At 41.5% G+C, this 25,123-nt stretch overlaps 1 long non-coding RNA gene across 1 annotated transcript; it reads left to right on the top strand.

Annotated features, from left to right (window-relative positions):
* The first annotated feature begins 14,049 nt into the window (after positions 1–14,049).
* LOC138735258 (uncharacterized) lies at positions 14,050–21,059 on the top strand. The gene is made up of 3 exons (XR_011339694.1): positions 14,050–14,226; positions 19,273–19,321; positions 20,565–21,059. It is a non-coding gene; the product is annotated as an uncharacterized lncRNA (long non-coding RNA).
* The last annotated feature ends 4,064 nt before the right edge of the window (positions 21,060–25,123 follow it).

The raw sequence follows: 25,123 nt of genomic DNA, 5'->3' as shown, positions 1-25,123 counted from the left end.
TCGACCACAATTTTACAGCACACAGTGCTGTATGTAAGTGTTGGGTAGCAACACACAATGAGCAACCCAAGCACTGTGGCTGGGAGGAGCTGGGAAGCCATAGCCAGGGTCCTCAAGGTTATAAAAGGTTACAACGACTCTGTTGTGTTATGCAAATTAGGAAGGTAACTGTTGAAGGCGGGCTAAAGTTAAACAGTTTTATAAAAGCAGAACGAACCCTAAATAAAACGGCTTCACTTGGATCACATTGATCGGTGTGTGTCGTCCCGTATTTTCTTCCGTCAAATGGCGCCCGAACAGGGACCCTCAGGCGGCCTGCCGAAGTTGCCTTGAACGACTGAAGACGCAGAGCAGGGGGTACGGAAAAGCCGACCGTAGGTGAGTGCTGTCCCCGGCACTCGGGAAAAAATTTGGCAGAGCTGCGCAGCTTAAGGAATTGAGGAAACTCGCCACTGGCCAGGCGAGCGGTCGGGGAGGAGATGGGGCAGGCGCTTTCTTCCGAGGACAAGGCTCGGATAGAATCTGCGCAGAAGCTCCTCCAACATATGCTCTCAATGAGAGGAATTACTTATGAAAAAACTGCGATGTAGTCTATGTTAACATGGGCTTATAAAAGCGGCGTTGTAACAACGACCACTGCCCTATTCGAAGAAGAAACTTGGGAGAGAATGGGACAAAGACTGTTTGATGAATGCTCGAAAGGAAATAAGAGCCTTTGGCAGTATCTTACTCTTTGGCGGTTAGTTAAAGAGACATTGTGTGATATGAAAGTCGAGCGAGAAGTTGTGGCATCGGCTTATGCTGCTATGCATAGGAATCAAGAGAACAGTGGTGGTTCATTTGCATCTGCATTATCGTTCCGTGAAAGTAATTTACCCACGAAGGCACCACCACCACCACCTTCCAAAGATTGGCCTTCTCTTCCATTTCCCCCAGTGGAAGAACATGAGGAGGTTCACGCTACCGAAGGTGAAGGACGTAAAGGTCCTCCTTGGCCTCCTCCTCGGCCTCCTCCTCCAGAAAGTCCTTCAATTAATTCCTTTGAGGATTCGTTTAGTGAGGACTCTGAACGTCCTGTGTCACCCTCTTCTGAGTGCTCCAATTTCAGACAAGAATTTGATAAACTGCTGGCAAAGCTGGAAGAAATTCGACTTCGCCAGGAAAAGGAGAGCCGTCCACCTGAACCACCTCTGCCCGACCACCCAGGAATGCAGCCACGGCCTGACCCGACTGCACCGGCTCTACCACCGATGGGGTTTGATACCGGGACTGGGGGGACAAGGTGGCGGGGACCGGGAGCGCGTTGGCAGGGGGTAATTAGGGACGCGGTTTTAGAAGGGGTAACTGTGGAAGCGTATCCTGTATTGTTAAATACACAGACAGGAGCGAGTGAATGGGAACCATTCGATTGGAAATTACTAAAAGAAGTCAAGGCTGCTTGTACACAATATGGTTTGCAATCACCATTTACACGGGGTTTATTAGATTTTATATTTACGGGTCATACCCTTTGTCCTGCAGATATTCGGCAATTAGTTATGTTAATATTATCCCCATCTCAGCGCCTTGCCTTCTATCAAGCTTGGGAACATTTGTGTGATCAGGAAGCGGCCACTTATTGTTGGGCTGAGAGGGTGCGGCCTCATCGTGCCCCTGAGCTCCGACCCCCGTTTGAAACAGAGGTTGCTTATGAGGGAGAGGACAGGATTAGAGTTTCTAGGCAAGAACTTGAGGGACCTTACAGTCCGTTGGATGCAGCCCCAGAGTCCGAGCAGGTGGCTCGAGCGGGTCCTGTTGGTGAAACAGAAGGCATCACATCGCCGCTTTCTAACGGCAGTGGGGGGTGTTGTCAGACGGGTTTTTCTAGTTCGCAGCATGAGGCTCATTGTTTTGGGGCGGAGGGGTTGATGAAATCGGATCCTATTCCCGATTCTGATCCCGAACTCCAACCCCTGATCATTATTAATGGCGGGGTGGCAGAACCTGATCTTGCTCTTGGTGCAGATCCTGATTTCAAACTCCAACCCCCAATTGTTATTGATAAGGGAGAGAAAGCAAATGCATGTGCCCTAAGGGAGCTGGCTGGATTGCAGGAGCTTGAGGGAGCACTGTGCTTTGTGATTCAAGCAGGATTCTGCTGGGGTAGAGGAAATAGGTTTTGGGAGCAGAATGATAATATTGAAATCCCTATTCCTGGAATAGGAGAGGGGTTTCCCCGATATTTAATGCCTGGCTTGCCCCTATCTGACCTACGTTGGTTGGCAAAAAAGCGGCAGCCCCCAGACAAAAGCTGCCCCCCCCATTCGAGAAAAGAAAATGCCTGCAGCCCCTTGGACAAAGGGAGTAATAGCTGCTACCATAGCGCCTGTTGGAAAGAGGACCAGCCCCCCCAGGCTGAGAAAACCAGTGGAGCTATCGTTAGCCTAGCCAAAAAGCAGCCACTGGGCTTACTTTGCACTGCTCACAAAAAACAAACAGGGGGATTTATTGGCTACTTTCTCCCTCAGCAGAGCGTTATTAGGACAAGACGTGTTGTCTCAAATGGGGACAGGATTGGTATCAAATTTTGGGGAGCGACCACTGATGGGCAGCTGGACAAAATCATAGAAAAAATTTTAAAAGCTAATGTAACTCGTTATGTGGCAGATAAGCCTTTGGAGCTAGTATTGTTAACTCTGGTCAAGATCAAAAACATCCTTTGGCCTTTTGGGATAGACAGAACAAAAGTTTCAAATCATAGAATGGATATTTTTACCGTATCAACCGAAAAATACTATAACCACTAGACTTGAGCTGTTTGGTCAATCGATTATGAAGGGCAGGAAAAGATGTTTGGAATTGTCTGGGACTGAACCTTCACGAATTTACCTGCCAATTAATAAGGGATATTTGGATTGGCTTATGGAACATTCAGAACCTATTGGGATTGCATTAGCAGATTTTATGGGAGAAATCAACAACACATATCCAATTAGCAGATTGATTCCTTTGATACAAAACCAAACCTTTGAACAGATACCGATGCGATCTGAAACGCCAGTGAAAGGCATTACATTTTTTACAGATGCAGGAAAGAAATCTGGTAGGGCTGCTATCACCTGGCAAAAGCGAGGGCAATGGAACCAGAAGTTAATATTTACACATCCAGGTGATTCACTACAAACTATGGAGCTACGAGCAGTGGTTTGGGTATTTCAACAATATACATCACAGCCTATTAATATAGTTTCTGATTCATTATATGTTGTAGGTACTGTTTGTAGAATAGAAAGGGCTATGATAAAAGAAGTTAAAAATGCAGTTTTGTATGCCTTACTGTTACAATTGCTGTACCTGTTGGAACAACGAGAGCATAAGTATTTTATTACTCATATACGAAGCCATCAGCCTAATTTTGGCCTGGCAATCGGGAATAATCGTGCCGATCGCTTTGTTGCTGCAGTTTGGAATGATCCTCGAACAAATCTCTTTTTACAAGCTAAAGCCTCACACGAATTTTTTCACCAAAGTGCTAAAGTACTTAAACGCCAATTTAATATTCCCCTGTCTGATGCACAAGGTATAACCAATTCTTGTCCAGATTGTCAAAAACAAGGTATGGGATTAGGATTTGGAATAAACCCCAGAGGGCTTCAAGCCTTACAATTATGGCAAATGGATGTGACCCATATTCCAGAGTTTGGGCGATTGAAATATGTGCATGTCTCAGTAGATACTTTTTCTATGGCCATATGGGCCACGGCACAGACTGGGGAATCTGCAAAACATGTAATTAAACACATGTATGCTGCCATAATGGCACTAGGGATACCTCAAATGATAAAAACAGACAATGGGCCAGCTTATGTCTCTCAAAAATTTAAACATTTTTGTGTTCAATGGGGAATCCGTCATACCGTCATAACACGGGTATCCCACATTCTCCAACGGGTCAGGCAATCATTGAGCGTTCTCATGCAACCTTGAAGTCCCTTTTGCAAAAACAAAAAGGGGGAGGAGATGTACTGCCCCCTAGTGAAAGAATTGCAAAAGCGACTTATGTGTTAAATTTTTTGCGCCTTACTGGAACTAGGAATAGCCCTCCAATTGTAATTCATCATCGATCACTAGAATCAGGATTGAATAACCAGGACCAGCAAGGTATTAAGGTACAATACAAAGACTGGGACTCAGGTGAATGGAAAGGACCTGTTGAACTGAAAATGACAGGAAGAGGTTATGCTTGTGTCCTAACAGATACTGGACCTCGCTGGGTGCCACAAAAGTGGATCAAGCCCTGGAAAGAAAGGAAGACGACTGAGCAAGAGGACCTCACATCGGAAGAAGAAACTGGGGTGGTCTTTTGACAGAAAAGGGAATTTGGAATAACGGTTCTGAAAAGGCTCTTCCACCCGGATATTTTCTAATCTGTGGTGACAGAGCATAAAACGGAATACCCAGCAAACCAGTTGGTGGACCTTGTTATTTGGGAAAGTTAACGTTGTTTACACCAAGGATACAATATGTTTTTGGAGTTTTGAGGAAAAAATTTTTCGGTTTTGGAGTTTTGAGGAAAAAGTTTTTGCCGGTTTATTAGCCCCAGGAGTTGCAGCTCTTGAAGCTGTGTCACAAGTCAAGGAAGTGGCTTGTTGGAGCGTTAAAGCAAGGATTGTTTATCTTCATTGCCAGTATTGTAGTGCTTGGTTGCTCAAAAAGAAAACGGGGGAATTGTTGGGTAGCAACACACAATGAGCAACCCAAGCACTGTGGCTGGGAGGAGCTGGGAAGCCATAGCCAGGGTCCTCAAGGTTATAAAAGGTTACAACGACTCTGTTGTGTTATGCAAATTAGGAAGGTAACTGTTGAAGGCGGGCTAAAGTTAAACAGTTTTATAAAAGCAGAACGAACCCTAAATAAAACGGCTTCACTTGGATCACATTGATCGGTGTGTGTTGTCCCGTATTTTCTTCCGTCATGTAAGCAAATTGAATTCCTCTTAAAACTATCCAGCATTTATCCCCAGAATACTTGGAAAAAAACTATGAAACAAATAAGAGAAGAAACCACATAAACCCAGGACTGCCCATTGTAGAGTCCTGTTTCCTTGAAAACAACCAACAGAAAAACCTTTCGGATGTCAGTCTCTAATGGAGCCCTGTCTTTACACAAATGAAACCTCAGTTTCCCTGAGATCCGAGTTCTCTGTGGAGCTCTCACTCAACATAAATTCAAGAAAATATCCAAATACTCTGTGCCACTGTCTTAAAAAAAAATCAAAGACTTAGAAAATCTAGGTAAAGTGAACTGATATCAGGATAAAATACAGGTATTAAGATGACTAAGCTAGTTTGGTCCAGTAGATATCTGATGAGCTAATAGCTGAAGGCACAAAAATTTGTTACCTAGGAGAGGAGTCCGTGAAATCAACAGGAGAAAGCGTAGAGAATAATGGCACTGGAATGATAGCATATTCACTAATATACTTTAAAGACATATTTTACTAATTCTTTCGGAACTCTTCCGGACTTTTTCTCACATTATGGAGCTACACAGATATCCCTGTCTTTAAAGCCTGGGTTAGGAGTTGCTTAAAGTCATAAGCTTACATTTCATTATTTTTGAATCTCATTTTGTAGGTTCATTTCCTCAAAAGGAATCTCATGTTTGCTTCAGGGATTCAATGTGCTCAGGGACATGGTTTAGTGGCAGATGGGGATGGTTGGACTTGATATATGAGGTCTTTTCCAACCTAGTGTTTCTGTGATTCTATGAAATGCCTAACATCAACAGTGGAAATTCTTCTTTCCATTTTACAAATGGTCATCCTCAACACTTCCTCTTATCTTCCTGAGCACTCTCTTACACTGTTGCCTCGAGGGGCACATCACGGTTCATTGTCTGCAAACAGTTCATTGCCTGGCACTCATCAGCCAGCTCATGCCAGGGAGCAACACAACCTTTAACAAACTGCCTTTATATGAATCTCCTTCCTGCACCTTGCTTTTGCTCATCCTCTGTGGGAAACCTCGGCTGGTTCAGGGAATCAGAGTATGTGAACTTAACGTTGGCCTTGAACAGATGCCCGTGTATCCATGGAGAAGCTGGAAGGCGCCAAGAAGAGCCAAGTAAACAAGATTAGGAAGCTGCCAGGCTGCAGGTGGAATCACCCAATAATGAAGTTACAACTGAGAAAGAGTCATCCAATTATGAACTGTTGGTCTCTGGCTAAACCCATCATGTATGAACGTGCAGCTCCAGAAAGGGTCTTGTAAAATCAATAAAGAGGTCCTTTTGGTCACAGCTTCTATGCGTTGTTGACCACCCTAATCATGACATCCGGCAACCCTCGACGTGATCGCAGCAATTGGACCGTGGATGGCAGAGCCTGGAGAGCCGTGAGGGTGGTTCCCCAGAGAAGCTGAGCAGCGGAGGATACAGCTGCCAGAAGCCAGCTAATTTTTTGAAGAAGCACCTGGTCTGTATAGAGGAGGTGAGCTGCTGGGAGATATGGGCACTTCCTTAAGTAAGGAAGAGACAACGATCATTATTATGTGGGAAATGATCTTGCAAAAATGGGGAGTTACGTTAGAGGAGTCAGAACTGCGAAAAATGCTCCTATGGAGTAAAGAACAGGGATATGAAGCAACTATCGTAACTTCTTTTAGTGTTTCTGTCTGGAAAGACATGGGTGATAAACTGGTTGAATCTGCTATACTGGGGGATAAAGACGCTGTGGCACTTCTACCAACGTGGTGCCTGCTTCATGAGACTCCAAATGATTTTAAGCTGCAGCAAGACCAGGTGGGGGGCATCGCCTCTGCTTCTAATGCCGTGCAATGTCTTGCACCTCCCGTGCCACTCCTTTCAGAGGAACAGACTCTGGGATGTAAACAAGCTATGAATGCGAAGGGAACAACAGGGAAAGAAAAGTTAGAAGGCAAAAGGAAGCTAGATTCTGGAGCACGCCCTAAAATTCATGACCCGCAGAGAAGGGGGTAGCTTTGGGATGACTCTGATGATGAGATATACACGAGATACTCTTTCACAGTCTGTGATAAAACTTATAAAATACCTGTAGAGCTGCCAGACGATCCAGAATCATTGTCATCTGACACCGATAGTTCAACTCCAGTAGAGCCATCCGTCCCACCAGCACCACCACTTTCTCTGTTAAACAAGGGAGGATTTCAGCACTGTGTAAATTTATTAAGGTACCCCCGACTCCCAGAAGAAAGGCCTGCTGAATGCGATGATGCAATGATTAGGGGTGGGGAGAGAGAGAATGAGCAAAGCCAGAAGGTAGAACAGCAGTCGGAAAAACCTCTTGGGGGTCCCTCCTGCAGAAAAACATCTCAATCATGGGATTTTCTCCCACGCGTGTTACTGTCCGTCCGTATAGTCCTCTATCTTTTAGGCAGAAGGTGAAAGCACAGGCTTTACAAGAGGGGAACTGGGATTTGTCTGAGGTGATAGATACCCCATTGACAGAGCCCGCTGCTGATCCTTCTGCAGCAATGACATCTCCGGTTGTGAGGGGGGATCCAGCGCAGGGGGAAATGGATGAGCACAAACCGTATTTATGGAAAGTAATTCAAGATTTTCAGAAAACTGTGGCACAATATGGTCCAAATTCTCCAGCAACTATGCAGATAATCAGGCTATTAGCTATGGAAGAAATGACACCTTTTGATTTTGCTATGCTAGCGCAGATAATGTTTCAACCAGTACAAAGCGCTGTTTTCAGATTGGTATGGGCAAAGAAGGCTGAGGCCCAAGCACTTTGGAATTTACAGCTTCCACAAGACGATGTGCATTATGGTAATGGTGTGGACGTACTAACAGGGACGGGACAGTTTTCTAACCCACAGCATCAGGCACAGTGGCATCCGCTGGTTTTAGAGCAGGACAAAGCTGTGGGTCTGGAAGCACTAATACAAACAGCTGAATTAGCTGAACCTAAAGCAAAATACACCACGATTCAGCAGGGGACTACAGAACCATTTCTAAAGTTTGTTGAAAAATTACAAGCTGCACTGGAAAGGCAAGTGTTTGATGGGGATTTAAGGACTATGCTAGTAACTCAGCTTGCGAAGGATAATGCAAATGATGATTGCCAAAAGATAATTGAAGCGTTGCCAGGGTTCCCCACCCTGGACACCATGATACAGGCTTGTGCCAAGTTGGAATCCATAGGGTATACAGTGTCGGCCCTGGCCGCGGCCTTGGCTGCTGTGAAAACAAAGGACCAAAGATGTTTCAATTGTGGCCAGAGTGGGCATTTTAAACGAGCTTGTCCTAATAGAAACAAAAGAGAGAATGCGGCTGGAGCAGCGGGGGCAGCAGGGATCATATGTCTTATATGCGGGAAAAGCGGCCACTCTGTAAAACAGTGTCGGTTCAAAGGTTGTCTAAATAGCCAGCCCGTGCTGCAGGGAAACGTCAAGAAGAAAGCAAGGGGGCGCACAAAGACAAAAATGCCTCCCACATCAGCAAACAATCTGTTCCTCAGCCATCCTCAAACACAGGCTTTTGTGACTGGTTGTCAGGGAAGACCAAGGGGTCAGCTGGCATGGATGTATCTACCGCCGACACAGTAACTCTAACAACACAGGGGAGGCATAAAGTCCCCTTGGACGCTTGGGGACCCATCGTAAATGGACTAAGTGCATTATTAACTGGATGATCAAGTGCTACTATACAAGCACTTACGGTACATGCAGCAGCCATTGATGCTGACTATGAAGGACAAATATATGCTATGGTTTCCACATCCACTCCACCTGTTACAGTGGAAAAAGGCACTCGCTTTGCTCAACTTGTACCTTTTATGAGTTGTGTTCCTAGGACTGAACAGGTCACCTGAGGCGCTGGAGGGTTTGGATCCACCAGACAACCACAAATGTTTTGGATGCAAATGGTGTCTGACAGCCAGCCACAAATGGTGTGTACATTATCCATGGATCCGGCATCGCCAACATCGTTGAAGGTAAATGGACTATTGGATACAGGTGCAGATGTCACTATTATTTCTCAACGAGATTGGCTTCCCTCTTGGCCCGTCGTGGGCCTGGGGGAGTCGCCAACGGTCTCATGGCAGCAAAACCAGTGCTCATCACCAATCCGGAAGGACAAAATGCTACTGTTTGAATTTATGTGACTGTGGCCCCTTTGAATTTATGGGGAAGAGACTGTTTGTCACAATGGGGGGTCAGATAACTATGGATTTTCTGTAGGGGTCACTGTGTTGCAGGGCGTGAAAAGACTTTGAAATAGCTTTGAAATGGTTAACGGAAAAGATGGTTTAGGTGGATCAGTGGCCCCTCAGTTATGAAAAACTTGTAGCCCTGTGGAATTTGGTAGCAGAACAACTAGCTGCAGGTCATATAGAAACATCCCATAGCCCGTGGAACACCCCAGTATTTGTGATTAAGAAAAAAATCAGGAAGATGGCAATTATTGCATGATTTACATGAGATCAATGAGGTGATGGCAACAATGGGAGCTCTGCAACCAGGATGGCCCTCACCTGCAATGATCCCCACGCAGTGGGAAATTGTTGTGATAGATCTAAAAGATTGTTTCTTTACCATTCCATTAGATGTAAATGAAGTGGAAAACTTTGCTTTTACAGTTCCATCAATCAACCATGCTTAACCAATGCAAAGGTACCATTGGAAGGTGCTTCCACAAGGAATGAAAAATTCACCCACCATCTGTCAATGGTTTATTGCTCAAGTCCTGAGCTCAATCAGAGAAAAGTATGCAACAGGGTACTGTTATCATTACATGGATGATATTCTTTTAGCTGCTCCAACATCTCAACTGTTGTCAGCAATGGAATCTGACACATGAATTTTGTTGAACCAATACAACCTAGTAGTGGCTCCAGAGAAGGTACAACACACTCAGCCATGGCTTTAGTTAGGTATGAGAGTCCTTGACTGCACTGTGCAGCCATAAGTGATCCAACTAATGATGGAGGTAAAACCCTTGAATGATATACAAAAATTGGCAGGAATCATTAATTGCATATGGCCTTATTTAGCCGAACTTCATCTCAGTTGAGGCCCTTTTAGAACTATAAAAAGGAGACACTGATATTGCAGCACTGCAGTCTTTGACCCCTGAAGCAAGGCAAACAGTTGAGATGGTGGAACGGGCAATACAGGGAAAGTACGTGCGGATAATTTAGCTGACTGTTGCAGTCCAGGTATTTGTTTTGGTTGATGACATGATACCATAAAGCTATGTATGTACTGAATTTTATTAACCTAATGGAGGATATGGAGGAGCCACTTTGAATGCCTATGTAGTATGACCAATATTTCCCCTGGAGTTAAGGTTAAGGTAAAAGACCTGCAAAGTGGTCACCTCCATGTGATTTATTAACCTGGGGAAGAGGGTATGCTTGTGTTTCCACAGACAGTGGCCCCCGGTGGGTTCCTGCTCGCTGTGTTCAGCCTGTCGTCGATGGTCCATGCAAGTGGAGAACGAATGGTCCCACAGCCGAAGCAGATACATCTCCTCTAATATAGAATCGTACAATCATAGAATCATAGAATCATAGAATCACCAGGTTGGAAAAGACCCACCGGATCATCGAGTCCAAAATATGTCATGCTCTTTTTCTGTTCTAGCTGTTTTGCCTGTAGGGATCTTTCTATTCTGTGCGATAGAGTCGGGGGAGGGGGGGGGGCGTGGAATTTCTTTGAAACGTAATGATGGGCTGTGTAGCTTTGGGCAGTTTACATTACTAACATCCAACCTTATTACTATTCATAACAGAAAAATGAACTAAAAGACATATACATTAATTTGAAGTTAATTAGGACCTGGAGAAATTATAGCAGCCTCAGCATTGGCACCTGTGGTTGCTGCTGAAGCAGACTTGAAAAAGCTAATGAACTTGGGATGTTGGTTGGGCAAGCAAACCAATGCTTCACTGATTGCACTGAGTGGTTCGTTAGCTGATGTTGATAGTATTAGGTATGCTATATTACAAAATAGAGCTGTAATAGATTCTTTGCTATTAGCTTAAGGGCATGGATCTGAACTCTGAGGGAATGTGTTGTATCAGACAAGCAGACAATGGGTGGAATTGGTTGAATGACTTGTTTAAAGGACGGGGACTGTCAAGGTAGTTATTATCTTTGATAACATCTAGATTGTTAATTTTGTTTGTTATTGTAGTTGTGTTATTAACATTGCCATGTCTTGTGTCTCTGTTGCAAAGGGCCCTGCAGCAGACAGCACAGGCAATTTTTGTAGCACAAATACAAAAAGGGGAAATTGTGGGAAACCTCAGCTGGTTCGGGGAATCAGAGTGTGTGAACTTAACATTGGCCTTGAACAGATGCCCGTGTATCCTTGGAGAAGCTGGAAGGCATCAAGAAGAGCCGAGTAAACAAGATCAGGAAGCTGCCAGGCCACAGGAGGAATCACCCAATAATGAAGTTACAACTGAGAAAGAGTCATCCAATTATGAACTGTTGGTCTCTGGCTAAACCAATCATGTATGAATGCACAGCTCCAGAAAGGGTATAAAAAGTCTTGTAAAATCAATAAAGAGGTCCTTTTGTCCACAACTTCTATGTGTCGTTGACCACCCTAACCGTTACAATCCTCTCTTGCAGATAAGCTCAGTCCTGCCATGCTCTCTCTGTGCCTGAAAACACTGGCAAAACCACTGTCTTTATTGACAGTCTAAGCAATGGATGCTCTTGTTTCCTGGATTACTGTTTTTACCTTCGATAGGCTCATTTTCTATATCTGCCTTCTCTGATTCAGGATATGGCAGCACTCGAGTCATCTAACTCTCTCCACTGTGCTAGCAGTAGACAGGACTGAGGTCCTCGCTGCTGAGCCTCACAGCAGCACTCTGCAACCTAGATGGCCCATCTGCGCGTCCTCTGTAGGCTGACTTCGCCCACTCCTTTCTCTCATATCCAGGATTTAGGTTAAGGGCTACTGACTTCAAAAGTCATGGTTGGTTCTTTGTGCCTGGACACAGTCCTACATTGCTAGTTTTCATTCCCCTGTGAACACCAGCTCTTAGGATGCAAAGGTAGAGGTTTTTTCAGTCCTCAGTAGCGTTTTTCCCTTGTTCTCTGCCTACGTTCAACTTTGAAAGGGAGGTTACATGGAACCAAGAGAAACGTTGGTAGTCAGGGGAATCTGATCACACAAAAAAAATCCCACTTAAAAGGTCTGAGGCCTCTGCAGAAGTCTGCTGTACACTTACCTGTCTACTTACTTTACCTGTGCAGAGACAGCATTTGGCCTGGACATATTATCTACCTAGTACTATGTAGTCCTTAAAAATTCAACTACATAAATTCATGGCTCGAATCAATTACATACAGACTCTCCTACACCAAGCTGTAAGCCAGACTTCTATGTCAGGACAGCAAAATTAGCCATGACCTCTGGTAATAGGCAGTTGTCATTTTCTTCACTGTTTTGATGACAAGTAAGCAGAGAGATAAAAGTCTCCTAACGATTTCATTAGACTCACCTGTACCTGGCAAGGCATTATCTCTGCTGCTGCTGTGAAGGCCTCAAGAAGGCTCCCATGTGTGATCTGTAGTACAGTTCCAAAGAGGAGTGACAAGCAGGGCTGCTCTGCTCCTTTGCAGCTAGTGAACCTGCAGTTGATTGCATCTCAGTCTCCTGAGCAGACAACTTGCAGAGTACAAGCTAGGAATGGGATACCAGGAAACAACAAGGGCATTTACCAATGTTATTTTACTTTTGCATGTGATTTCCACATGCATGACTACTATTCTCAGTTGTATTTTTTATTTGCATGTGCTGAATGTAAACGCCACCCCTCCCTTCCCTTGAGCTAGGAACTCTTCAAGTGTCTGTGTGGAAAGTATGTAGAAAAGAGAAAGAGATAAAAATCACCAACAGAGACATACACATAAATTTACTGTGGTGGCCAAGAGCCTTTAGACCTTTCCACCAACTTTGACTTCAGTCACCTTCCATGTTGTAAAGCTGGCAAATACGCACTTTTGCATCTTCTCGTTTAGAAACTGAAGAAAATTTACAGTGATGCCCAGCAACAAGAAATATAGGTGTAAATATGCCACATCCCTCTCTCACTTTCATTTGCCTTGAATATTCAGCATAAATTCCTTCTCCTTTTAGTTGTTCATTTTCTTGCATAGATGCGAATGGCAGTTTGGCCTTTAAATGCCAGGTAATTCGTGGCAGGCCTTCTTTGTATCTTATGGAGTGGACCACTTATACCCATTACATTTTGTATTCCCTATTTGTATTCTTCTTTTTAGCCCCTGTTTTCTACACAAAATAAATGCATTGTGGGCTTTTTACATTTGTTTTCCCCATATTTTATACCATGGAGGGACACAGTGCCACAAATCACACATATTAGTTAAATGCACTGAAAACTTACACCAAATGACGGATTAACGTTAGAACAATGTGTCTGTCCTGTATAATTTTAAATGCAAGTAGTGGTGTTGCTAAAGATGTTCTATGTGTCTGTAGTATCCTCTTCGAGGGGAAAAACAAGTCTCACTGTGGGAGGGACGCATTAAGGCTGCCGTAACATGGGGCAGGAAAATATTAATTTTCCATAATAATAATTAAGGCAAAGGAGTAATGATCTTTCTTTGAGAAACTGCCATTCCGGAAATCATTCTTGGAGACAACTAAGCAACTAAGTTCAGCGGGGCAGCTCTGCGCAGTGTTTGATTACATGTTTAAGTATTTGGATGTTCATACTTAGAATTGTAACTTAACAATCAAACTGACATCTTTGTAACTCCTCTTGCAGTCTACCAACAGCAAACTGTTGAGATATTCGTCTCCCTTACAAAGGTAACTTAGTATTTTCAGAAAAGAAACCTCTTCTATATTCCAAAATTACCTTGTCAGAAATCACTCATGAATCCAGTAAAATCAAAATCCATTACACTGTTTCTTGGATGAAAGCAGTAGTAATCCAGAAGCCAGACAAAACAATTACTATGGTGTAAGTAATTGCCAAGAACCTGATGGGTGACAAGAGATTTCTCCTCTAGAGCTGGGAAGCAGCAGGCTGTGAGTGTGCTCGATGCCACTTGTAGCTGCACTGGAGTTTTCTTTACGAGAACAACTACTAAGGTGTCCAGAGCATAAGCACTGCTCAATGGCCATAAACATACTCTTGCCCTTCTCTACATCTTACTGGCATCAGTGTCAGCAATGCTATTTCTGCTCCTCTGTTAGAAATCCAAGGTAAGACTGCTTCTTTCTTAGTTCTTTATAAACCTGATTCCCCTTTGAGAAAGAGTAAAGAATTTCCATTTACATTAAGGAATTAACAAGGAATTTCATCGAAAGTAAAGAATCAGTAAGGAATTGTCATTTACATGATTTTGAAAAACATTTTTAGGAAAAAAATATGTTTACAGCACATGAGGATTTCATAAAATGGCAGAGTTGTTGAACACGTTCTAAATTTTGATGAAATTAGATTAATGAAATGTAAGACTAGGGGATTTTTTTTTCTTTTTGAGAAAGTACTTACTGTAATAAACCGTGGTTGTAAACTGCAAGCTTCACATCAGTATCGTAACACATTTTCTACATATTGGATGAAAAAAATCCCTGAATTTTTATAACTATTTTTCTATTATAAAATCCGTGGTATTTTGGCCAAGAAAATCTTTTCCGTATCAACACATTAAAATTAGAATTATACATCTGGTAGAACACTTTAAATCTTGGAAATGATTGCTAAAAGATTGCTTCTACGAGCAAAGTTCTTTCCAGTAGAAGCACTCTATATAAAAATAGACAAGCCGTTACAGTATGTAACTTATAAAAATCTTTCCCAAATTAATACTTTTCAGTTCTTGTACAATTTCTTTTCCCATAATGAATGGTTTTCTTATGCTTTGTAATTCCTGAAGTATTACAGAAAAGGGGATAAATAGTTTTCACTGTAATTAACTCATGAATGGTAATTTCTCAGCTTGTGAAAAGTTGTTTAATGAAATAGCATTTTGTTTCTAATGATGCAGAAAGGCCAGGTTATAGTGTAATCAAAAATAAGAAACTGAAACAGAAAATATATGCAAAGAAAAGACATTTTTAAACATGCCAGTCTGTTAGAGACAGTAAATAAATATTAGATGATATATTATTCATTCTGTAGACAACTTGTTACAGAGAGTGGAATAAGCACGTATTGAATTCTTACTGAATGTATTGATTTTAATGTATTGAATTTTACTGAATATTCTATTTTAAAAATACTAGGTTTTGCTATCGCTGGAGAAAAATTACTCATGTAAAGTTTTTGTTTTAACGTAAACTTTATTTCATTATACAGTTATTAATGTTTTAGACACCGTTTGGCTAACTAGCATCAATTACAAAATGATGGCTCTGATTTGAATAACCTTCTTTCCATTCAGCCAGTTTTGTTCAGTTTAAGAAAACGTGGTTTATTAAAAACATACGTCTCATGTTTTCATTTCACAGACTAATATATAGTTTTAATCATTACAAATTTGATTAGCAGAAACAGAAGTTGGAAATAGCTTACCAGAGCAACTTGAACTATGTTTTCCTACTTACTCACCATGAAATGTGTCTTAATATATTGTGAACTGTTAGAAAAATACTATAAATATATATATGTATTCTTTGTTAGGTTTAGCCAAACCAGACCAGTTCAGACTGCTCCGGAGGGGTCAAATACAAGATGATAAAACAGTACAGCCTTCATCCTAAACAGGTTCCAGCTTAAAAACCTTGGATAACCAAAGGTACAAGCAAAAGTCATGGGGAAAACGACGTATCAGAGAGATTTTTCCTGCGTGGCCAGCTTCTCACAGCCCTCTAAGCGGTACAGAAATATCAAGAGCATAACTGATCAGTTCCCATCTTGTCCTCTCCTCTGAAATGTGGCTGCAAATATACACGTTCCATATAGCAGCTTTGGAAATGTCATGGGATGCAATTAAATCTGGGAAAACCACATCTGTAACATGTTTCTAGGAAAACATCTGTAATGCAAAATAGGTTGATTACAGGCTGCTTAGGCTTCACTGGGTATGCACTCTACAGTTCCTAGTGCAAAAACAGGAGACCACTGTGAAAAAGTGGAAAATATCACTTGATTGTAAATACTGTTGACAACAGAATGGCTGGTTAACCTTCAAAAAATATCCTTAGAATTTAAACGTGATTTAACTGAGACAGCATAAAAAGATGGTATTTTACTGCCCTCTAACGGCTGGCCATAAACAACTCCCTTCTTTTGCATTTATTCCCCCAAAAGCTCCTTTCAACAGGCCACGGAGACACAAAGTCTTCCAGCCAGAAGGAAATCTCACACAATTATCCTTGCATGCCAAGACCTGTGAAAAGCAATTATACAGCATCCTGGGCGTGTTGGAGAAACAAAACTGGCAGGCTACTGAGTGAAAAGAAGGTTATTCAAATCAAAGCTGCCACTTTGTAATTGATTCTAATTAGCCAAACTGTGTCTAAAACATTAGTGACTGGAATTTCAGCACTTGGATAAGTCTTATCAATCTGAAATTAAAAGCTTAGGAGGATCTTCTGATGTAGTTGAGAGAATTGGTACCTTTAACAGCAGTTCCAGACTTTTTATATCACTGCCTACAGATTCTATGTGTGACAAATTTAAGGATAAAATATTTAAATCCAGACTTTAAATCCTTTTCCTTTTATGATGAAGTGCTGTTCACAGCAGCTATAGAACCTCTTCAGTGAGTAACTGCTTCTCAGTGTCAGGAAGGGATTTACAGTCCAGACCTTAATAACAGTACCAACGCAGGCTCATGATCACTTGATTTGCTCAGTTCCAACAATAAAAACCCCAGCCATTATAAATATGATAATCAATCATATTTAAGTGCCATACGAATACTGGGCATAAATTATAGGGAGACTCACTTTTCAACCAGGGGAAAAAAATAACTCCATAAAAGATCCATTCACTTCAAAAAGGAGTTCAGGGATGTTGTTTTCCTGTGGAGAGCTGTGGATGAAGAGTCTCTTACTGTAGTAAATGCAAGAACCCTAAAGCAAGTACATTTTAGCATAATGTAAAAACCTCATAACTAGTGTAGTTTTTTAATGGGTTTTTATAAGCAGACAGTATCTAATTTGCACTGTAGCTTTAATCCTCCTCACCGTTCAAGCCGTTACATGGATGTTTCATTAGGACAATCCATGGCATTTTCAAAATTTGATGACAACAGCTCTTGCAGTTCATCAAACATCTCTGCAACCTGTAGCCTGAATGTAGCAAGTTGTTGTTGGTGGGGTTTTTTTTAATATATATAAAACCTAGTCTTTAATTTCCCAGTTGAAAAAAACCATATTGTTGGGAAAAAGTAAATAATTTTCTGTATGTTTTACTGTGTGTCTTCATTGAAACAGGATCCAGAAATGTAAAGATTTCTCTTTACATTTAAAAAAAATTTATTGATTCTAAATTCTTCTGTTTCATTTGACTTATTTGGTCTTTTGCTTTATTTTTTATTTATTCCTTCTTAATATTTCATGTGAACTTAACAAGAGCTGTGCTCCCTTTGAGCTGTCAGTCAATGATAGTTCATTGATTTTGAAACTCAGTAAAGCAAACTGGCCTATCTGCTCTCACAGTGATCTGTGAGCAGTAATAAAAGGGTCAAAAATATACATTCTGTTGTCATTTGAAATGTGCCTTAATTACGTGTGCTACAAGAGCTCCAAGCAGTATTGTTTCAACAAGGGCCTTTCATGAAACCAGTTTTAACTAGTGATGAAATTTCCGGATCTGTGTTATCGCAAAGGAGAGCTTTTGCACAACTTGGACATTTGCAGAGAATGTTTCAATTTCTCCACTTTAAACAAAACTGTTCTTACAATTGCAGTCACTGAAAGGGGCAACATTCCTTGCTTGCACCACCAAATTTGCAATCAATTTATAGACTTGTTTCATTAAAGCAGTGACATGTTTGAGAGCCATGCACATGTTGCATGAGCCCAGCTGACCCTCAGTAACATGGGATATGGTTTGGTCGACTTTTGCCACTCACAAATCTGCGATGAGAAATAGGGGACATTTAGTAGTAAATAGAATATGACCAATCCCATCAGAGGCAGTAGTTATCGCATGGTGAATAAAGAACTGTTCCTATGGCATTATTGCTTTGAAAAGAAGCTTCCAATTTTATCTGTACCTATTCATCAACCAAAGTGCTGTCCATGGGGTAGTAAATCATGGGCCTTATGGAACTGCAGACATTGATGAAAATGGATGTGGATACCCAGCAGATGACGTTTGGTTTTCTGTGTGAGCTTTACTGGAAAGCGTGTCAGCAACAACTGCGACCATCAGAACAGTAAATGCACTATGCACAAATTAAGACAAGTTAAAATTAATTTAGAGACTTAAAGAGAAAACTAAAAGAGCAAGGCATTTCTGTTTGGATAATATCTGGATTCTTATCTGCAGGGGCAATTAACTGGGATTCATTTTCAGCTCTTCTATCCTATGTGCATTCTGTTGTAGCTTTGTTTTTCTTGAGAAGTCATGGACACATTCGGTTCTTTAAAAGGGACTGTCAGGCTGTGCTGAACATATACACATAATTTGAAGAAAATGCTTTTTCTGTCCCTGAATGAATACCAGAGGAAAGCTTTCTCCAGTCTAATCTTTGTGCAATATCTGATACATGAAGAAAAATGAGTTAGAACTAAAAGTACTAGCACTACCATAAGGACTTTTATGAAAACAGCACAGTTTTTCATAAAACTATGAGCCTAGTTGTAACATAATTTAAAAAAACCCCTAAATATGAAGGGTATCATTTAACCAGTCTAAACTATCTACTATCTTCAGAAAGGCTAGTCTAGACCTCGTCATCCATCTTTTGAGTTTTGTAACAAGAGAATGTTAGAGTTGGAGTATCTCACTTAAAAGGCAAGGCATATCCTAATGATACTTCTGAAGTTAACTGAATTTGGATCTCAAGCCTGAGTTTGGAATCAACTATGTATCTCACCTCATATCATTGTGTCTCAACCTTAATTCTTTGCATCATACAAAAAGCAGTATAATTAGGACAACGTTATTTAGATAAGACTAAAACATACTCAGACTACTGTCTAGCTGAATATCAGCTCTTTCCATCCTTGTTGATACTATATAGCCCCTAAGTGTCTATTAGCCTTATAGGAACTGGATTACTTCACTTTGTTTCTGTCATTTCTCTCTATAATGTTATCCCTTACGGTTCATTTTAATCTTGTATATAGTCCTATAGGAGTCTCATGTGTCCTCAGTCAGCATGTCTGCCTTTGCAAGGTGGGTCCATAGAGATTTCTATGTTTTCAACTAAGATTACAATCAAATTTGATTTGTCAAATCTGAACTTCAATTTTCAAAGATGTTGCTGATGAGTAAAACCAGAATCAGCACTATGTGAGACAAAGATATTTCCTGGCTTGTTTGCTTTTTTGCAGTTTTAGCATTCTTTCATTATTTTTTCTTGGCCATAAAAGCTCCTGTAAACTTTGTGAAAGGGATAAAAAGGTTTGCTAATGGCTCCATCCTTGTAATCACAGAATCATAGAATCATAGAATCACCAGGTTGGAAAAGACCCACAGGATCATCGAGTCCAACCATTCCCATCAAACACTAAACCATGTCCCTCAGTACCTCATCCACCCGTCCTTTAAATGCCTCCAGGGAAGGTGACTCAACCACCTCCCTGGGCAGCCTGTTCCAGTGCCCAATGACCCTTTCTGAGAAAAATCTTTTCCTAATGTCATGAAACAATAGAGCAAATTCCCTGCCAACATACTATAGAAAACCAGTCATTTGTGATGTGCACCAACAGAGGAAATAAAAAATTCTCCTTGCTTTGAACATCTGGTCTAAATAAATGATTTACACAACTATAAATATAATTGCACTATTGCAAAAATATCCCCAACAAAAAAGCCATAAATCTGAGACCAACTTTTTGTATTCATGCCAATTGCTCAAAGATTTTACTGTAATTGTGTGCAATAAGTGTTCTTAGTAGTTGCACCTCTCTGATGTGCCAGCGGACACCTACCTTTTGCCTTTGCCATGGGAAGTGGCTATTCACATGCTCCATCTGGAAGTTCTCTCTCCACATGAGACTTACATTTCCCCCAGCCAGGAGCACTCAAGTACCACTTCCCTGTCCATCTCCAGCCACTCTGCAGGGTTCAGCTACTCAATGATCACACCTTTTAGGTATCAACTACCAGGAAAGGATAGTGATAAATTTCTTTCTGGACAGTGATGTGTTCCGTAGATGATGGGAAAAAAAGAAAAGAAAAACAAACAGAAACTTTAAGCTGTCCTCAAAATGTCTGTGGTGGTAAGCCACTTGTAACTGACACTGCTATGTAAGAGGAAGAATGAAAATTTCATACAGAATTAAAATTACATACAATGCACTTCAAGGTGAAAAATGAAAATATTCTGTCACATGCTGAGGTTGTAGTTTTATCAGGCCTTCCTAATATGAAACATACGCTGCTGTAGAGGAAATATCTTTCCATATCTTCTCAGAATACTGGCTGATGGAAGACATTTCAGTTAGTGTTTTCTGCCAAAAGGGTTATTCTCCATGCAGAAATCAGATGATGTGCCTCCCGCGGGCATTTCATTATGATAGCATAAATGACTGTAAGAGTAGTGCCTATGAAAAGAACTGTGGTGAGTACTGCAGTGTCTGTAATGATACTGAAAGAAAATCTGTTTGTGGGATGTGTTCCTTCATCTAATACACACTGAGTCACTAATAGTCACCAGATGATCCACAAGCCTGGCAAGTCTAGGGTTTTCAATGTAATTGAATATTTTATTTTCTTCCATTAAGAAGGGAATCACACCATGCTGATCAGCAAAGACAACTGACAGAGTGAAAGGCATGCCCCAGGCAGACTGCAGTAGTGAGATTCCTGTAGAATCCCTATTATATTATCCTCCGCTGTGGACAACGGGTAATCACTGTACATCTGAGTCAGTAATCCTTCAAAGTGGGTGCATGAACTCCTGCACATAAGTAAGTGCTCCCTAAGGCTTTCCGCCAGTATAAGTGAAAAATTCTTATTCTCTGATGATTTCCGTTGCTGTATGAATTTTATAGATACACATATGTTGGTATGTGCAATATCACATACACATTTGTTGACGATTGCATTACCATTCCTCTCTGTCTTATGGATCTCTGTGCCCACTCTCAATCCAAAGGAGCAATGAGGAAGTCAGATCAATGGGATAATTCTCCCTTTTAGCTAACAAATTATCCCTATTTTACAGCATGATTCCCTGTACATCACATTTGACTTCTGTGATTCTGAAGCAAGTTGGGTCAGAAGATAATGTGTTAACTCCATTGTCATCTCTTTCTTTGTATCCTCCCGTCCCGTCTGTGTCCTAGTGAAGTTCTCACATCTCTTTCAATTCCTTTTCTTCTTTCTAGGTATTTCAAATCATCTTCCTGTGCCTTGTTCCTTTTTCATTACCATCATGCCTCAGCTACCATCTTTGCATGTGGACATTTGTGTTTACGACTTTCCACATTGCACATTTCCTATTTACTGTTCATCTACATCCAGAGCCACCACTAGCTCCAAACTGCACTCAGTTGTACTGACACCAATTGCCCCAAAGACTGACAGCCTCCATGTGTAATAGAGATTCCTACCTTCTGCCAATGTATTTAGAAAAAAGTCTAAGCTTTATAAATCTTAACTGATTTTCTCAAATCTAATGAGCCAGGAGTGCACCCAGGAGGTTAAGAAGGCCAACAGCATCCTGGCTTGTATCAGAAATGGTGTTGCCAGCAAGAGTAGGGAAGGAATCATCTCCCTGTACGTGGCACTGGTGAGGCTGCACCTCGAACACCATGCTCAGTTTTGGGCCCCTCACTACAAGGAGGACACTGATGTGCTGGAGCATATCCTAAGAAGGGCAACGAGCTGGTGAAGGGTCTGGAGCATGAAGGTTATGGGAAGAGACGAGGGCTGTTTAGTCTGGAGAAAAGGAGGCTGAGGAGACATTTATTGCCCCCTAAAACTACCTGAAGAGAGGTTGTAGCAAGGGAGGTGTTGGTCTCTTCTCCCAAGTAATGAGCAACAGGATGAGACAAAAATGGCCTCAAGTTGCATTAGGATATTAGGGAAGGAAAGGGTTGTCAAGCATTGGAACAGGCTGCCCAGTGAAATGGTCAAGTCACTGTCCCTGGAGGTATTTAAAAGATGAGTAGATGTGGTGCCTAGGGCTATGGTTTAGTGGCCAACTTGGCAGTATTAGGTCTATGGTTAGACTTGATGATCTTAAAGGTCTTTTCCAATCTAAATGACTTTGTGGTTCTGTGGGATGAGATGTCGTTCAGAGAGACATGGATAAACTTGAGAAATAGACCCATGTGAAACTTAGGAAGTTACGAGATTCAAAAAGGTCAAGTGCAAGGTGCTGCACCTGGGTCAGGGCAACCCCCAGTATCAATAGGACCTAGGAGATGAAGGCATCTAGAGGAACCTTGAGGAGAAGGGCTTGGGGACATTGGTGGATGAAAAGCTGGACATAAGCCAACAATGTGTGCTTCTAAAGAAATGTGATCAGCAGGTCAAGGGAGGTGATTCTGCCCCTCTCTGCTCTGGTGGGACCCCACCAAGAGTACTGTGTTCAGTTCTGGATCCCTCAGAACAGAAAAGACATGGACCTATTGGAGCAGGTCCAGAGGAGGGCCATCCAGAGGAATGGAACATCTCTCTATGAAGAGAGGCTGAGAAAGTTTGAGTTGTTCAGCCTGAAGCAGAGAAAGCTCTTGCAATACATTATTGGAGCTTTTCAGTACATAAAGGGGGCTTAAAAGAAAGGGACAAACTTTTAGCAGAGACTGTTGTGATAAGACAAGGGCTAATGGTTTTAAACTAGAAGAGGGGAGATTCAGACCTGATACAAGGAAGAAAATTTTTACAATGAAGGTGGTGAAACACTGGAGCAGATTGCCCAGAGGGGTGGCAGATGCCCCAACCCTGGAAACATTCAAGGTCAGGTTGGATGGGTCTGTGAGCAACCTGATCCAGCTGAAGATGTCTCTTCTTACTGCAGGGGATTTGGAGTAGGTGACCTTTACAGGTTCCTTCCAACCCAAACTTTTGTATGGTTCTATGATTCCATGAAATTTTATCACCTTTCATAGGAGTTAATACTGGATAGGCAAGAATTATACCTTTCATATTAGCTGGATTTATCAGAAGAATTCTAGCTTAATCTTAATGCCTTGTTAATATCCTTAAACTATTTTACACCTCTAAGGCTTTTCACTGCATACATGTATTTACTATAATTATAGAGATATCTGGAATTTTAGATGTGCTTAGGGAACTCCTTTACTTTCCCAGAGCTTTTTGCGTATGTACCAGAGCAGAGTAACGCAATACAGAACTTACTTGTTAGTGTCAGGCTGCAACCTTATAAACTTGCAGGGAAATGGTAATCACATTTCTGGAAACTTCTGAAAAGTCAGTATTTCTTCCCATCCTGCTCAGGAACAAAAGAAAAAAGAGAATTCTCTATGAAACGTTAAAAAAAATATATAATCTTGAAATGTTTTATGTTGATCCCTTCTAAAGTATTTCTTCCTGTCTATTGATGAAGAGTCATAAACCTAAAAGCCTTAGCTCAGTCAAAGTATTACAGTTCTGGGAGAGCTCTTCAGATGCACTGCCAAGCTGGGGTACCAAAAAGCCCTCCTCTTTAATCCCAGAAAACAAGGATCGTATCTTGCAAGCAAAAGTCAAGTTTAGGTGTCATGTTCCCTCTGTTCTGCTCTAAAATCAAAGCATTCAACTTCTCATTGAAGTGCAATGTGACTTAAATCTATATTCTTCCATGGAAACTGCTCCATCACTGGTTTCTCAGATATTCTCGTTTGTATGTATATATAAATTTGTATGTACATCAAATACATGTTATGCTTCAGTTACCCTTATTGTAGCTTATGGGCAGTAGGATATTAAACTTGTTTTATGTTTTACTTACATTTGCTTTCATTACATGTAAATCATTTCAGTCTTAGGAAGTGCAGCATCAGTATTTTATACCCTTCCTGATAAGTGAACCTTACTAAAGTGATTTGGAAGAGTTGCATTTAGATGTCTAATTCATTTCTAAAGAGAGGTCTCAGATGACGCTCCATCTGATCAGATGTGCTTGGTGGGTCATATATAAGACATTCACTCAATAATTCTTTTTCCCAGGTCCCCACCAATACCCAGAAGGTTGCAGCTGCTTGGAAACGGACTACAAAGCTGTTAAGTTAAAATGTGTTAAGCTTGTGTCAAGAAATGTAACCCTGCTGTAAGTAGGGTTCCCTTTGCTCTCCAGCATAAAGCTGTTTTACAAACAAAGAGATGCCTAAACACACTTTGGACAGTGCTGTACTGCCAAGTATGGGCCCTCTGCATTCAGAGACTGCAGAAAAGGTTGACCCTATCGATTTTTACTACTTGATTTCCCGGTATGTAGTGAATGCTGAGTATTTTCCTGCAAGGTTCTCTTCAGGGTGGAATTTATCTGACAATACATGTGTCGACAATGTAAACCAGTCACCTACTACGGGTTGTATGAACTGCACACAGAGCATGTTTACTCCTCCCTTCTAAAGAGCTTGGGGTGTCAGCTGAAACGTGCATCTTCGTTATGGATGTTTACAATTAGATGAGGTGAATGCCATTTGGGTTCATCATACCTGTTGCTTGAAGCCTGTCAGCCCCAGGCCACGCACGGAAGATCATTGTTGTGTGAGCAGCTCTGGGGTAATGAACACCCACCAAATATTGCTGAAAGCACCAAAGCAGGAATTTCAGGATTATTGGTTCTTAGTGGCTGACAGCTTCCTATTTGATTTTGCCAGCTCATCCTACAGGTTGTCACAATGTACATAAAGCTAAGTACTTGTTGCTATAAGAAATTCTCAGAGGAGGGAAATATTTAAGAGGCCAGACCCAAACCCAGGCAATGACGTTTGCTGACCTTCACCTTGCTAGTTCTAGTAGTCAAGTGCATTTACTTTCCGAACATTCCAAAAAGACTGTCTTCTCCCAGCTAATCCC

This window comes from Phaenicophaeus curvirostris, chromosome 1 (genome assembly GCF_032191515.1).
Source record: "Phaenicophaeus curvirostris isolate KB17595 chromosome 1, BPBGC_Pcur_1.0, whole genome shotgun sequence".
NCBI classification, from domain to species: domain Eukaryota; kingdom Metazoa; phylum Chordata; class Aves; order Cuculiformes; family Cuculidae; genus Phaenicophaeus; species Phaenicophaeus curvirostris.
This window is presented reverse-complemented; position numbering and strand designations above follow the sequence as displayed.